The sequence below is a fragment of the Panthera leo genome, chromosome B1 (assembly GCF_018350215.1).
Source record: "Panthera leo isolate Ple1 chromosome B1, P.leo_Ple1_pat1.1, whole genome shotgun sequence".
Classification (NCBI taxonomy): Eukaryota; Metazoa; Chordata; class Mammalia; order Carnivora; family Felidae; genus Panthera; species Panthera leo.
This window is the reverse complement of record NC_056682.1, coordinates 182,702,878-182,718,376: the sequence shown is the minus strand read 5'-3', so window position 1 is coordinate 182,718,376 and position 15,499 is coordinate 182,702,878. Positions and strand designations below refer to the sequence as shown.

At 37.7% G+C, this 15,499-nt stretch overlaps 1 long non-coding RNA gene across 2 annotated transcripts; it reads left to right on the top strand.

Moving 5' to 3' along the window:
- Positions 1–1,337: 1,337 nt before the first annotated feature.
- Positions 1,338–9,151, top strand: LOC122217197. 2 transcript variants are annotated; one of them, XR_006201339.1, is made up of 3 exons: positions 1,338–1,384; positions 7,616–7,681; positions 9,113–9,151. It is a non-coding gene; the product is annotated as an uncharacterized LOC122217197 (long non-coding RNA). The 2 variants fall into 2 exon arrangements; XR_006201340.1 differs by lacking the exon at positions 1,338–1,384 and adding an exon at positions 1,419–1,592.
- Positions 9,152–15,499: the final 6,348 nt, after the last annotated feature.

The window sequence follows — 15,499 nt, the reverse complement described above, 5'->3', positions numbered from 1 at the left end:
TAGGAATTCTTTTTTTTTTCTTTTTTAATTTTTTTAGGTTTTTTTTAGTGTTTATTTATTTATTTATTTATTTATTTATTTTTTATTTTTTATTATATGAAATTTATTGTCAAATTGGTTTCCATACAACACCCAGTGCTCATCCCAAAAGATGCCCTCTTCAATGCCCATCACCTACCCTCCCCTCCCTCCCACCCCCCATCAACCCTCAGTTTGTTCTCAGTTTTTAAGAGTCTGTTATGCTTTGGCTCTCTCTCCCACTCTAACCCTTTTTTAATTTTTTTAAGCTTATTCATTTTTGAGAGAGAGAGAGAGAGTATGAGCAGGGGTGGGGCAGAGAGAGAGAGGGAGACACAGAATCCATAAAAACCATTTTGAGGAAGTTGTTTGAAATCTTATTGATCTTATAGATCAATTTTTGTAGAATTGGCATCTTTATGATACTGTCAGCACAGTATCTTTATGAGCTGTCAGCACAGAGCCCGACATGGGGCTCGAACTCACAAGCCACGAGATCATGACCTGAGCCAAAGTCGGCCGCTCAACCGACTGCGCCACCCAGGCGCCCCCACAGATAAGGAATTCTACTTTCTATTCTCACCACCCAGAACTCTACCATGGATAAATCACTTCAGCTTGCTTCTTTTATTTTTCTCACCTACAAAGCAGGCATTGATTCCTGGCTTAATTAACTACTGATCATTATAGATTAACTGGGTACATTTTCAAACTGGTCATGAACAGATTAAAAAAAAAATGTATTCCCCATATCAGAAATATCAAATTATATGAATATTAGTAAGAGAAATGACTTGTGGCATAAGGAATTTAAGAAACCATGTGGCAGTTTTAAAACTTGACCCCAATTTTTTGCCTTGCCCAGACTGCTGACTGGTGATCTAAATTTTTGTTTTCTTGAGTTTGAGTGGGCTCATGAATGCTTTGACCAATGAATTAGGGTAAGAATAATGCTATGTGACTGATGAGGTGGGATCATAAAAGACCAGAAACTTCCATCTGGTTCTTCTAGAACATTCTCTCTCTAGAAGGTGCCTCTTGGGTGCTCCCTTTTGGATCCTGGTCACCACGCCATGGGAAGCCCAAGCCATAGGGAGATGGTTTTCGTGCAAACACTCTAGGTGACAAGACAGTCTGAGCTCAGCTAAGCCTTCTAATAACCCCAGTTCCGGGACCAGATATCAACAATTAAGGCACCATGGAAATGGATCCTTTAGTCACAGTTATTAGAACTCTCAGCTGTTTGAGTCTTCCGTCCCCATTGAAGACTCAATTGGAGAAGACTCCATCTCCAATGGAGACCCCAGATCCCTTGGAATGTAAGTCATCCCCACTGTGCTGTTTGAATGACCCACCCACAGAATCGGTGAGCATAATGAAATTGTTATTTTCTTCCATTACAGTTGGAGAGCGTTTTGAATGCAGAAGTAGCAAAGGGGACACGATTTGATATCAGAAGCATCATGCTGCCGTAAGAAAAACCGAAGACACGTGGCTTCGAGATTCATGGTAGCGGAACCTGGAAGGTCTTGAGTTTGGTAGTGGACGACTGACAGGCCTCAAGAAGGCCATTGGTGAGGGCTTAATGAAGACCGAGCAAAATGTTATTGGAACCTGGGGGCAAGGAGACCCTTGTTACATAGCAACTTAAAAACCTCAAATATTGTCACCTATAGGAATGTAAAAAGTAGATAATATTGTCATTGAACTTCTGGATTTGCTGAGTATAGTCCCAGAAGAATGCCAAATGGCTTAGCTGGTTTCCTTTATCTGAGTGTTATAAGATAGGATATAGAGAAATGAGCTAAAAAAGAAAAAAAAATAATAATAAAAATGAATTATTCAATTTTCAAACAGTATCTAGAAAAACTACCAAAGATCTAAAAATTCCAGAATATCTACCAGATATGCTGTAAGAAATAGGGGCTGCTGTAAACGTAATTGATATCTCCCATAAGTTTTGCACAAACACCACCACCTTTAGAAAACAGTGTGTGTAGATATTGTGTAAGTTGTGTTTGTATTGGAGAGAGATATGTATACCTCTACAGTGTATATACATCTAAAAAAAAAAAAAAAAGTCTACTAGGATCACCATAAAAGCTATCACAGACTGGTGGCTTAAACAATAGGAATTTATTTTTTTTTTGCAGTTCTGGAAGCTAGAAGTTCAAGATCAAAGTGTCAGCTAAGCTGGTTTCTTCTCTTTTTCTCTCCTAGGCTTGCAGATAGCTCTTTCCTTGCTGTGTCTTCATATGGTGCCTGGTCTTTCCTCTGTGTGTGTGTCCTAATCTGCTCTTCTTCTTACAAGAATACTAGTCATATTGGGTTAAGGTGTACCCTAGGGACCTTATTTAACCTTAATTACCTCTTTAAAAATCTTATGTCCAAAAACAGTTACATTCTGAGTACTTGGGGTTAGGACTCCAATGTATGAATTTTGAGGGGAAACAATTCAGCACATAACTGAGTGTCTCCCTCTCTCTTTCTCCCTCTCCATATATTTTATATTCTATATATAATCTTATATATATATATATATATATATATATATAATCATATATAATCTATATGTATATCATATATATAATCCTGTAACACAATAATCATATAATCATATATAATGTATATTCATATATAATAATGATTATATATTCATATATATAATATGATTGTATATAATATTATATAATCTCCAACCGGGATAGGACTAAGCAATTTAACAGGCTGACATTAGCTCCATAGACACGTTTTCCAAAATCTCTTCTTGCATTCTCTGAGACACTTGGTTTTCATTCTCAAAGAGTGATTTGAAGTCTTTGCTGAGAGTATCATTTCTAAAAGAAGAGTATCTATTTAATGATACTTCTTCAAAGTTCTACCCTTGAAGAAAGAAATGGGGAGTGGAAGGGAAATCTAGCATTCTTTCTATCTGTTACAGCTGGATATTGGACACCAAGATGCCATCTTCCCAAGCAGGTTTTGTAAAAGTTCTGTTGCGTTTTGATCCCAGGGGCATGAGATCTAGTCAACAGAGATCCTAGTTTATATATCTCAACATCCTGAAAAGCATTAAGTTCAGGGTATCTTTGGCGAAAAGAATCCAGAGTCTTCATGGAAAATATTTGTGTTGTTTTCTATTTAATTCTGAGAGAAGAAACAGAGAAAATTCACAGAAAAAACCTGAAAAAGTTTAAAAAATATTCCTTAGAAGTGTTTATTTTTCTACTTTATGCCTAATCAAAGAGAAAGGAAAATTTGGTGTTTTCTCTACAGGAGGAAAATGTCTATACGCTGTAAATATGAACTGTTTAGATGATAATGCAGTGTGCCACCTATCAAAGCTCTTTTTATATTAGCTGAGCATGTTGCAGAATCTCTTGAAGAAGTAGAATTATCTTGTGGAGCAAACCAAGACTTTGTCAGTCTGAAGAATATGTCATACTCTTGCATGGAACACATTAAGGACAATGAACCACATCAGTGGCAAAGGTTAAAATAATCAAATCCATGTCCAAGTCCAAGGGCAAATCCAAGCCCACAAGGGCAAACATTCTCTCTGGATCTCTGGACATTTTCTCTCAGGCTATGGGCTGGGTCTCCACGGCCCGCTGGAAATGAATTCTATTTTATCTATTAATATTGAGGGACAAGCAAGCTTAGAGGGTTCTTGGAGACATTGGCATATCTGGTTCTCTTGTTGAGAACCACGGGCAGGTTATCTTGGGGTTTCACTTGCAGTAGTTTCGGAATCTGCTCGTAGGTTCTAGTCTTCTTTCCTCTACTTCCGAAGGCAGAAACATAAGCAAAGTAATAGACCTAACTCATGTCAGTTTGCTCTCTCACCTGTCTCTGTGAGCACTTTGCACACGAGGTGGACTGCATGGTTTGTAAAGCTGGCTTAGTTTTTCTCTAGATGCTCTATACTTCCTTGAAGAGACCTTTTCTGCTCATCTACCGTTAACCTGAAAGTTCATCTGGCCCCTTCTTCTCTGTGTAAGCATTTTCTCTCCCCTCACCTTATTATAATATGCAGTTACTTTTTTTTCCCCCAGTCTGTGATTTGACCTATTTATCCAACTGCACTAGAAGCTCCATGAACGTTTAGGACCATGGCTTTTTTGTTGAGCTTTATAGTCCCAGAGAAATATTAAATGTTCAATAGATATGTGCTGAAGAATGAAGGATTACGAGAAAACAGTGCCATGTAGGTTTCTTTTGTGGTTGTATTATTCTCATGAACCACATTTAGTCCTTACCAAAGATTCTTGGAATGCAGAAGTCATCATATTCACCTCTCGATGTCAGGGGGAGCTTACTAGATAAATCTCAAGTTCTCTAATCAAAAACAACTTTGCCTTCTCTTGTGTTAACATGATTTTACTTTTGTAGTTTTCTTAGACACTAGCAAGTTAATTTAGGTAGATTTTCTAAGGTTTGTCTTATTACAGTTAAGGGGGAACCTTTAGGGGGCTGTTTGATTATAAATAAAGCATAAAGTAAATGAGATGCATATTTCTTGACTATGTTGAAGAAAGTATATGGATTTGGGGCTTACACAGTACTTTTTCTAAAAACAAATGTTGTAAAACAAAACAAAACTTTGAGCTAATGTAGACAACTGCATTAAAGAACTCCAAAAGGAACTTTTAAGAAGGAGCAGGGTTTAAGCTTGGTAAATTAGATGTCTCAGCTTATCTGAATCATAAATTTAGGTTATTGGCTTCATTTTCATGAATTTATTTGTTGGGTTTGTTCTGAATTGCATGCATAAATTGTGATTACAAAATTCTAAAACTTGGCTTCCTCTAATCATAGAAACTATTGATTATGGTAACACAAAGAGGTTTACAGTCGAATTCACAATTAATTCAAGAAGAAATTGTTCATTTGCATTGCGAACATAAGCAAGAAAGTTTTGGTGATACTGAGTCTATTCCACATCATTCGCAAATATCAATTTAATGTGACTCACAGACCAATCACTGAAAAGTAAAATAATAAAGCTATTGGAAGAAGACATATCTTCCTAATCCTGGGAATCGTGAAAATTACTAAAAACAAAAGAACATTAATAATGAAAGTTTAAAGATGAGAAAGTGGTCTTCTGTTTATCAAAATATATCATTAAGGAAGGTAAAAGACAAGTTTCAGACTGGGAGGAAATATTTTCAAAATATTTATCTGACAAAGGACTGATGTCTGGAATACATAAAGATATTCTACTAATTAAATAAGAAAAATACAGAGAATTCAACATGAAACGTGGCAAAGATCTTGAAGAGGTACCTATAATCATATGTAAAAGTGTTCAATATTATTGCCCATCAGGGAAATGGAAGTGAAAACCATGATTGGGAACCACTGCACAACCAACAGGATGGTAAAATTAAGAAGACTGTCAATTACAAATGTTGTCAAGGATGCAGAGAAATGGAAATTCGCATATAATGTTGATTGGATGGTTAATTATTTTAACTTTTGGAAAACGTTTTGGTGGTATGCACTAAAACTAGAGACAATACCAGTCCCATGATTCATCATTTCTACTCCTAGGTATGCACAAGAGAAATGAGTACACGTGTCCGTGAAAGACATGTACAGGAATCTTCATGGCAACTCAATTATTACTGAGTAAATAGACACATTTCATTATATTCATAGTAAGAAGACTCCACAATACTAAAAAGTAACAAACTTGGTAAGTGCAACCGTATGGATAAACCCCAGAAAGAGAATTTGAATGAAAGAAAACAGACATAAAAAGGTTCATAATGTACAATTCTGTTTCTATGGGGTTCAAGATCAGGGAATTCTAATCGAAGTCACAATATCGCCTTCCTTGCTGGGAGAGGCAGGTATTAAGCGGAAGGAGACTCAACAGAATCTTTTGGAGCAATGGCAATGATTTAACATTGATCTGGGGGGTGATTACATGAGTGTATCCAAATATAAACAATGTATTACGCTGTATGCTTAAGCTTAGTGAATTTTACCATATGCAAATTGTAATTCAATACAATGTGTTAACTCTACGTTTTTATTACCTATATTCTTGATGATCTGGCATCTGAGCCCTCACTGACTTCGAGAGGCTGCCTCAATTCTTGGGGATGGCAAATGAATGCCCCAGCATTACTTTCATATGCAGACCAACCCAGAGTCTAGATTCTGAACGACCTCTTCCAGATGGCTTCTGCGCTGCAGGAGGCAATATTTCTCTGCCCTCATTATCCCAAGGCCAGGCAGCAGACAACTAGAGATAGCTGCTGTGCACCAGAAGAGCTATACCCAGAAATGATTCAAACGAACTGATCCCACGCCTGCTTCCCTGCTGTGCGAAAACTTTCCCGTGGGACCGCAATAAGGGCTTCCACAGATACTTTCCCTTCATTCCTTCTGTCTCCTGTGCTTCTTCTTGTGGCCCTGTGTGGCATGGCCTGCTCCCTTCTCTGGGGCACTGTGACTAACAAGCTGTGTTTTCAATGGTAAGCTTCTCTTGATATGTTGGCCTCACCGTGCCTGAAAATAATAAAACCCACCGTTAAAACGCGACAAAGCAAGTAGACTTTTAACGCCGAGATGCTTTTATGGACCGTTCTTTTGAACAGCTGCAAGTAAGACACAGTTAATTCCATAGTTTGGATCGGGTAGGAAGACTTAAATGAATAATCGATCAATTCGTTAGTCATGAATAAGAACTCTTAGACTCAGAACATGCGACTACCAGGAGAGTAGGAGAGTAATAGTGGATGGTGAGATCAAATGACACAAAAATGAGCAGAAAAAAATTTAAAGTGCCTCTGTAAATGTATTATTTACTTATTTTACAATTTTTATTTATTTTGAGGTGGGGGGGCAGGGTCAGAGAGAGGGAGACAGAATCTTAAACAGGCTCTGTGCTGTCGGCGCAGAGTCTGATGTGGGGCTAGAACCCATGAACCATGAGATCATGACGCGAGTAGAAATCAACAGTCAGACGCTTAACCTACTGAGACACCCAGGTACCCCTCCTTATTTATTTTTTAAGTAGGCTCCATATTGGGTGTGGAGCCCAACATGGGGCTTGAACTCACAACCCTGAGATCAATAACTGAGCTGAGATCAAGAGCTGGATGCTTGACCAACTGAGCCCCCTGGGTGTCTCTCAGTGTATCATTTATAATGCTGTATATTTGACACAACATCTCCAGGTAATCATAGATATAGAATCACACCGCATCATTAGAACTATTTATATACTGCAACCAACGGAAGAGGCAATTCAAGTAAAAAGAAAGAAAGAAAGAAAGAGAAAGAAAGAAAGATGAAGGAAGGAAGGAAGAGAAAGGCAAGGCAAGGCAGAAAAGGAAAGAACAGAGGAAGGAAGGAAATTTTCTTGCTGACACAACGGAGCCAACATCAGGGATTCAAAGTCCTGAAATAACATGGGCAGCATTGCGGAATACTAGAATGTCAATTAAATCATTTACCAAGAGAAGAAGGAAGAGGCTTGAGAGGGTGGGATTAAGGGTTGAAGAACTCATTTGAAATAACATAATGTACATTACAAAGTTGTGCTTGGGCTATCTCTTTCTCTTTTTTTCTATCTCTTCAGATGTTATTACTTCTTATTGAAGAATCTGGAATGTGAATCAGAAAATCTCACAATAGTCTTTTAAAGGTATTTAATGATTCATGATTAATGATTATATTAGTATATATAGTATAGTATAGTATATATAGTATATAGTATAGTATAGTATAGTATAGTATACTATTAGTATATGTAGTATTATCATAGTAAATACATATATCAACAAACTCCCTTTGGACCATAGATAAAATTGTGGTCTTATTTGTTTTTGACGAGCTATCTTAAAATGCTTGAGGGTTCTGTAAGTTTCCCATACATATTTCTCCAGACATGTGTCCTTCTGTATTCTTTCCATGATTACTGGGGTTTATCCATTTAGTTTTTTTTTTTTTTTAACGTTTATTTATTTTTGAGACAGAGAGAGACAGAGCATGAACAGGGAGGGGCAGAGAGAGAGGGAGACACAGAATCTGAAACAGGCTCCAGGCTCTGAGCTGTCAGCACAGAGCCCGACGCGGGGCTCGAACTCACAGACCGCGAGATCATGACCTGAGCCGAAGTTGGCCGCTTAACCGACTGAGCCACCCAGGCGCCCCTGGGGTTTATCCATTTAAAGATCAGGAGACACTGCAGCTGACAGTTGGATATAGATGCGGATTGACTATCAATTCCGCAAAAGACCACCGGCAAACCTTGTTCTTCAAACAAAGCTAGGCCGATTAAACCTACTATGAGATAGAGCATGACTTCGGTAGTCTTGGTAGCGTCTCGGGAAGGAGAGGCCAGGCGTAGACTTTGGTAGGAGTTTGGTAGGAGTACTTCAAGGCAGGTCTTTCAAAGCACATATCTTACTGGGATTGGGTCAAGTTCTTGATATAGTATGTTCGCTTTGGTGGGCACAGCGAAGCAAGCATCTTGCAGGGAGTTTTGATAAATAAACAGATGTTTGATAAGTGAGCTGTTTGGCTAAACGAACAACCCGTTGTTCCCACAGCAGGGCTGCTTGTTCAGATGAGCAAACTATTCATTCAAATGTTTTGGCTTTTAGAAAAGTCCTGGCACCAATGGTAATGTTATTTATTGGTTTACAGTCTTATCTTCCTGGCCAGGAATCTCCTGCAACAAAGAGGAATGCCATGTTGACACAAGTGGCTTCAGATCTCCATCCCAACAGTTAAAGCTGTGTGGATGAAGGTGGTCTCAGCTCTCAAAATTGAGTGTAGGGGACGAACAATACCATTTTGTTTTAAGGAGCCTGAAAATATTGGGATGGTATGTGGTTTTAAGAGGGAACGACCAGAAAGGAAATCCATTTTGAAGATGTTTCAGGTATATGTGAAGATTTAAAACTAATCTAGAACTTCTTCCATTATGAGATGTGGTTTTCATCCAAGTGTATATATTGTAACTGACTGTGCTTTGTTTTGTGAAATCCAGGACCTCCATTGTCTCAGGATATTAGGAATGAAAGCCTTTCATATCCCCATTTATTTTTTATTTTTAACTTTTCTTTTTCAGAGAACAAGGGAGTGAGTGAGTGGGGAGGAGCAGAGAGAGGGAGACAGAGGATCTCAAGCAGGCTCTACACCCAGCACAGAGCCCTACTCAGGACTTGATCTCACGACTGTGAGATCATGACCTAAGCCCAAATCAAGATCTGACCGCTTAACTGACTGAGCCACGCAGGTGCCCCTCCACCATTTCAGTGTATGACCCTGTGGGGAGTCATTGTTTGTCACTTGTAGACATAAGAGAAAATTCTGGAGATTGGACAGAAGAGAATAAATGGTCTCTACCTTCGATAACAACGTGTTCATAACATATGCCCCTCGGTATAAAAGAATCGAGCTGAGTTGTGTGTCAGGAATAAAGGGTAAACAGTTTTTGAGTCACCGAAGGGTGACTGTTGCAGATAGGGACAGACGCCTTCCATTCATGAAGGTTTAAAACGTTTAAAGGTGATAGGTGGGTAAACCTGGAGGATGCGTGAAAGGAAATACTGGGCCAATCTTGGCCATCCCTAGATTCTCTGGGTTGTCTTGGCGATTTCCCACCCTGATGCATGATACTTGCAGTAAAGGAAATTTTCAACTTTTAATGTCTGTGGGCTCTTCTCCTGGGCTCCCAGGGAAGCTATACTCTTATCAAGATCAGAATGACTTCACCAAACTTCAAAGCATGGGCTCTATTTCTTCACCGAGCACCCACTATACATCTGCCTTGTTAGCAAATAACCTAAAGGAAACATTTCAAATAAAGAGAATATTCTGAAGCCTGCAACCTTACAGATGCAAAAAGCAGAAGATAAAGTTTGTAATTGTATGAAATGTCCTTGGCCAGATGATTCCGAATGCTTGATGTAACAAAAAAACGTGGATAATCCTGTATTAAGCATTCCTTCTCTGGAGCACTCTTTGTGAAGATTGTATTTGGGGAGCTGTCCCCACTTAAATAAAACTCTCCCTCTATCTTTCTTTCTTTTTTTCTTTCTCTTTATTTCTCTCTCTCTCTCTTTTAGAAATTTTAAAATGTTTGCTCGCTTTGTGTTGACACTTAGGTGACATCACTTATATTGCTGGCTAGGACCTAACTTTTCTTGGGCTGGGCTGGTTAGAGACTCACTACAGGAAGTTAGGAATTATTCAAGCGAATGTTTTGAATGATGTGTTTTGAATGAGGTGTGACCAGAGGAATAATCATGATATTTTCCAGCTAGACAGTGAACCCCTCGTCTAGGAAGTCTGCTCACAGAAGAAAGTGTGCAGAAAGAGTTACAACTTGTATTGACAGCTCTCTCTAGATTGATGACAATAAGTATTCCATGCCTTGGAGAAGAAACTGGAATTTCAAGCTGTACTTTGGAAGACATCTTCTTCAGCTGGGTCCAAGTTTCATTCCACTCTGATCTGCTCCCTCACTCAAAGGTATTATGGCTAGTTTCAACTTTGATCTTTCCTGCTTGAAATAGAACATGCTACTTTTCTTATGTCCTTTACAGGAATATTCCACAATATATCTGACTTCTATCATGGTTTTATGTTGCCTCTCCCCATCTTATACAATATTAATTTCCCTCAAGCCTGCAGAGTTGATGCATTCATACAATTTTTAGTATGTGCTAACTATATAACAGTTCTGCGACAGTTACTAGGGAAACAAAAAGGAAGATATCATGCCTGTCCTCAAATAGCCTATTTGATAAATCTACATTTTACCTCTCACGTCCTTCATATCTTGTCATAGGCTATACACATTCCGCAAATATATCTGGTCTTTAGAACTAGATGGGCGTTGGGGCGCCTGGGTGGCGCAGTCGGTTAAGCGTCCGACTTCAGCCAGGTCACGATCTCGCGGTCTGTGAGTTCGAGCCCCGCGTCGGGCTCTGGGCTGATGGCTCGGAGCCTGGAGCCTGTTTCCGATTCTGTGTCTCCCTCTCTCTCTACCCCTCCCCCGTTCATGCTCTGTCTCTCTCTGTCCCAAAAATAAATAAAAAACGTTGAAAAAAAAAATTAAAAAAAAAAAAAAAAAAGAACTAGATGGGCGTTTATTGTTTAAGAATGAGGACTTTAAAGTTATTGAACCTGAGTTTAGATCAGTTCCCCCAAGTGAGTTTAGGGACTACTCAAAGTTCGGCATCCGTCTCCAACATTTTTACAAATGTAAGTGAAGTAAAGCATATGAAGTTTTTAGCATAGAGGAGGTGCTCCACCAATGTGAAGTTTTATTAGTCATTATTATCAAGTTCAAGGATTTGTAAACTTATGCAAATATTCTTTCCTTTATATACATTTTTTAAAAATGTTTGTTTACTTTTGAGAGAGAGAGAACTTGTGTGTGAGCCAGGGAGGGGCACAGAGTGAGGGAGAGAGATCATCCAAAGCAGGCTCTGCAAAGTCAGCGCAAAGCCCAACTCGGGGCTTGAACTCACGAACCATGAGATCATGACCTGGGCTGAAGTCAGATGCTCAACTGACTGAATTGCCCAGGCACCCCTACTCCTGCAAATATTCTTAGCTTTGCAGCCATATAGTCTCATGGCAACTATTCAACTTTGACGTTGTGGAACAAAAGCAGCCATAAACAATATGTTAACAAATGGAACAAAAGCAGCCATAACCAATATGTTAACAAATGGATGTGGCTGTGGTCCAATAAAACTTTATATACAAGTATACAAATGCAGGTGGCAAGCTGGATTTGGGGCATGAGCCAAGGTTTTCTGATCTAGTCCAACATTGCAAATTTATAGAAAAGAAAATTAAAACTCTGGCAGAAAAAAGAAGTATTCTGCATGCCATGCACATGTCTTTCTTGTTAAAAGCATTACATTTCCTCCATCTTCCCTGTCAGTTGGGATGCTGAAGGTAAGTTCATATAAATCAAGCTGGAGTTCCTGCCAGTTCCCTTGATATGATTCCTAATTCTTCATTTTACCGTAAAAACTGGGTCTAAAGTCGGAGGTAATAACAATAACACCATTATTTGCCTCTCAGATGAAATGGAATTTAATTTCAAAACTTAAAAGACTAAGACAACTAGATTGTGCCAACCAGAAAGGAATGGAATTCGGTTTTCATTGACCACTGTCTTCATTGTAGAAGAGTGCATGATCTTCCACGTTTTTCTTTTCAGGTTAAATATTGCTTTGATTCATTTTATATTCTTTTTCAAATAGTCCAGGTTTTCTTCTCTTGATGTAAACGTAGTTTTGTATCCTTTCTGCTTTGGCTGCAAACAATTGTGTTATAACTAATAAAAGGGTCCTTATGGGAATTCTAAAAAATAAACAGGTAGTGAATAACTTCACGTTTAGTGGGAAGGTCTCCGCGCTATTTGTCGTTTTCATATCCAACCTCGTAACCAAGACTGAATGGTCACAGCTGTATTGGCTATAGCATTTTGCTGTTGTTGAAAACTCCTAAAGTATACAAGTAGTTTGCAGTCAAAATTTAAAAACTGACATACTTTGATATTTCTAGTTTTTTTTTTAAAAGAGAATCATTCTAGCATGGCAATTTGTTTCTCAATTACTTGGATATAAAAGGAATGGTCTCAATATTGACATGCTTTGTCTAGATAATTTTTTTCCTGAGGATATAAAGCGATCTCAAGTTCTATTCAGTGAAAAAGCAAAATATAGAACAATGTGTATATAATGCATGCTTTTGTAAAAGAGAGAGACAGAGATAGAGACAGAGACAGAGACAGAGACAGAGAGACAGTCCAGAAGGACTAAGACATTTTTATGAGTGGTTGCTTCTGAGAAGACAAGCAAAGGAACAGGATATGAGAAAAACTTTCATTTGATTATTCTTTTGTGGTTTTTAAATTTCATGTTGGATGTGTAGCTGATGTATTCAAAAATTATTTTAAAATCATACATACAATCCTATGCTTCGTGCAATCCTACTGCACAGTCTTTGGGGGCTGGACCCAGACGTTTGAAATTGAGACTACCCCAATGATTTTGATGACCAGTCATGTTTAGAAACACTCATCTGTTCCATTCACTGGACTCTTTTTTTCTTGTGTCAAGGTGTACATGTGAGAATATAACTTTTTCCTTCTAACTGGAGAAACACATGAAGGATATCTTAAAGTATTTCATTTTGACTGTGGTTCCCAGCCCTTCTGGGAATCCAGTAAATATTTGTTGATGGCATAGTGCAGAAGAATATTTCCCATCCTCGACTGCATTGTATTCCAGTATGGAGTAATTTGTAGAAATACATCAAATATGATAATATGAGAATTAAAAATGACCAAATACGAAGGACCAAACACCAAAAAATTCCAATAATAAGGAACTTTTACCAAAGTCTATGGGTATGGCCAGTCTATAAAGGGCGAGTGGTGAAGTTCAAAGCTAAGATTATAGAATTTAGGGATGAGTCAGACTCCATATTCTACATGAATGAGTAGAAGCAGCACTTAAAGAAATAAGCGTGCAGATAACAGATTCCAAAGATGCTTTTTATTCCAGAGATCATATAAAGCCCTATTCTCATACAGCAAAGTACTGTCTTCTTATTTAGGGTGATATATGTGGCATCCCCATAGTTCTCAACTTTCTCTTCTACTGTGAATCCTACATTAGTGTTTGTAGAGACAGTTGATGGGATCATTAAGGCCGTGTGGTTAACGGGGTGCCTAGGTGGCTCAGCTGGTTAAGCGTCTGACTCTTGGTTTCAGCTCAGGCCATGATTTCACAATTCGTGAGCTTGAGCCCCGCGTCAGAGCTATGTGCTGGCAGTGTGGCGCCTGCTTGGGATTCTCTCTCTCTCTTGCTCTCTCTCTCTCTCAAAATAAATAAATTAATTAATTTAAAAAGAGACTGTGTGGTTGTATATATCATAATATATACAGAGAAAAGTAATAGATATATAAGTAATATATATTACTTTTCTCTTATATATCTCTTTTCTCTGTATATATTATTATATATATATAATCTCATATATATAAAAGATTAATGTATCATGATGAAAACGGATTTGTTGCAGAAAGATAAGTTTAATTTAACATTACAAAAGCAATTATTAGAAAGCAATTAGGTGAAAGGACAAAAATCTTATTCAATCAATAAGTAAATATATTTGGTAAAATTAAACATTTATTTATGTTTAAAAATTTTAGACAACTAAAGAAAGGAAATTGTTTAAACTGAGGAAAGATGTATTCAAAAAACCTGAAACATACATAATAAATAATGCTAATGCTGTGAAATTTTCCCTTTGAGGATAAATATTTAACATTGACCTAGAGATCCTGGCCATTAGAGCGAGGGAGGAAAACAAATAGAAAGTAAAATAATAAAAAAAATGGAGAAACAAATTTCTCATTATTTTCAAGTTACATATCGTTAATATAGAAAATACAAAAGAATCGATAACTTCTCATAGAGCTTAGCAGTAGCCACAGGTACAAAATCAATTAGGTGCATCTTTTTCCAATTTTTGCAATAGGTACAACAATGTATTGAATTTCAATACAACAGCAAAATGTTAGGTAGAAATAAAAGTGAAAACCATTTTCTTAACAGTTGCAACAAAAATAGTGACTATCTAGGAATAAGTCCAATAATATGCAAAACCTCTACAGAGAACATAACAGAACTTTATTAAAGATCTATAGAATCATTAAATAAGTAACACACCACATTCATGCATTTGAAGACTCAATCACTTAATTAAATTCTACTCAGGTTAACTGATAGGTATAATGTAATCCCAGCAAAATCAGTGTCGTCAATATTTTTTGGGGAAGGACCTTATAAGATGATAGTAAAATTTATGTGAAAATGAGAAAGGCTAATTTTTTGGACCATTTTTCCAGAAGAACAAGAAGGTGAAAGAACTTTCTCCACTAAATACAAAGACTTATTTTTGCAAGATTTTTTAAAACGTATGATATTAGTCAAGGGATTGATAGGTCAATGCAATATAATTGACATCTAGAATCACACCCATGCATGTATATTAGCACGTAATAAAAGGTGATGGATATTTGAACGCTAAGGTTCCTAGCAGCATTGTTCCCAGTGACCAAAAGGTAGAAACAACCCAAATGCTCAGTGGCAGAAGAATGGATAAAAAAAACAAAAAACAAAACTGTAGTGTAAAAATACAACGGCATGTTATTCAGCCTTAACGAGGAAGAAAATTTTGATACATTCTACAGCGTGAAAGCTAAGTGAAAGAAGCCAGACACAAAAGGACAAGCATTATATGGTTCTGCTCCAATGGAATACTTAGAGGAATCAAATCCATATGGACAGGAAGCAGAATGGTGATTGCCAAGGGCTGGTGGGAGGAAAATATGGGAAGTTAGGGTCCACTGGTACTTTTTCAGGTTGGGAAGATGTAGAAGTTCTGGAGATGGGCAGTGGTGATGGTTGCACAACAA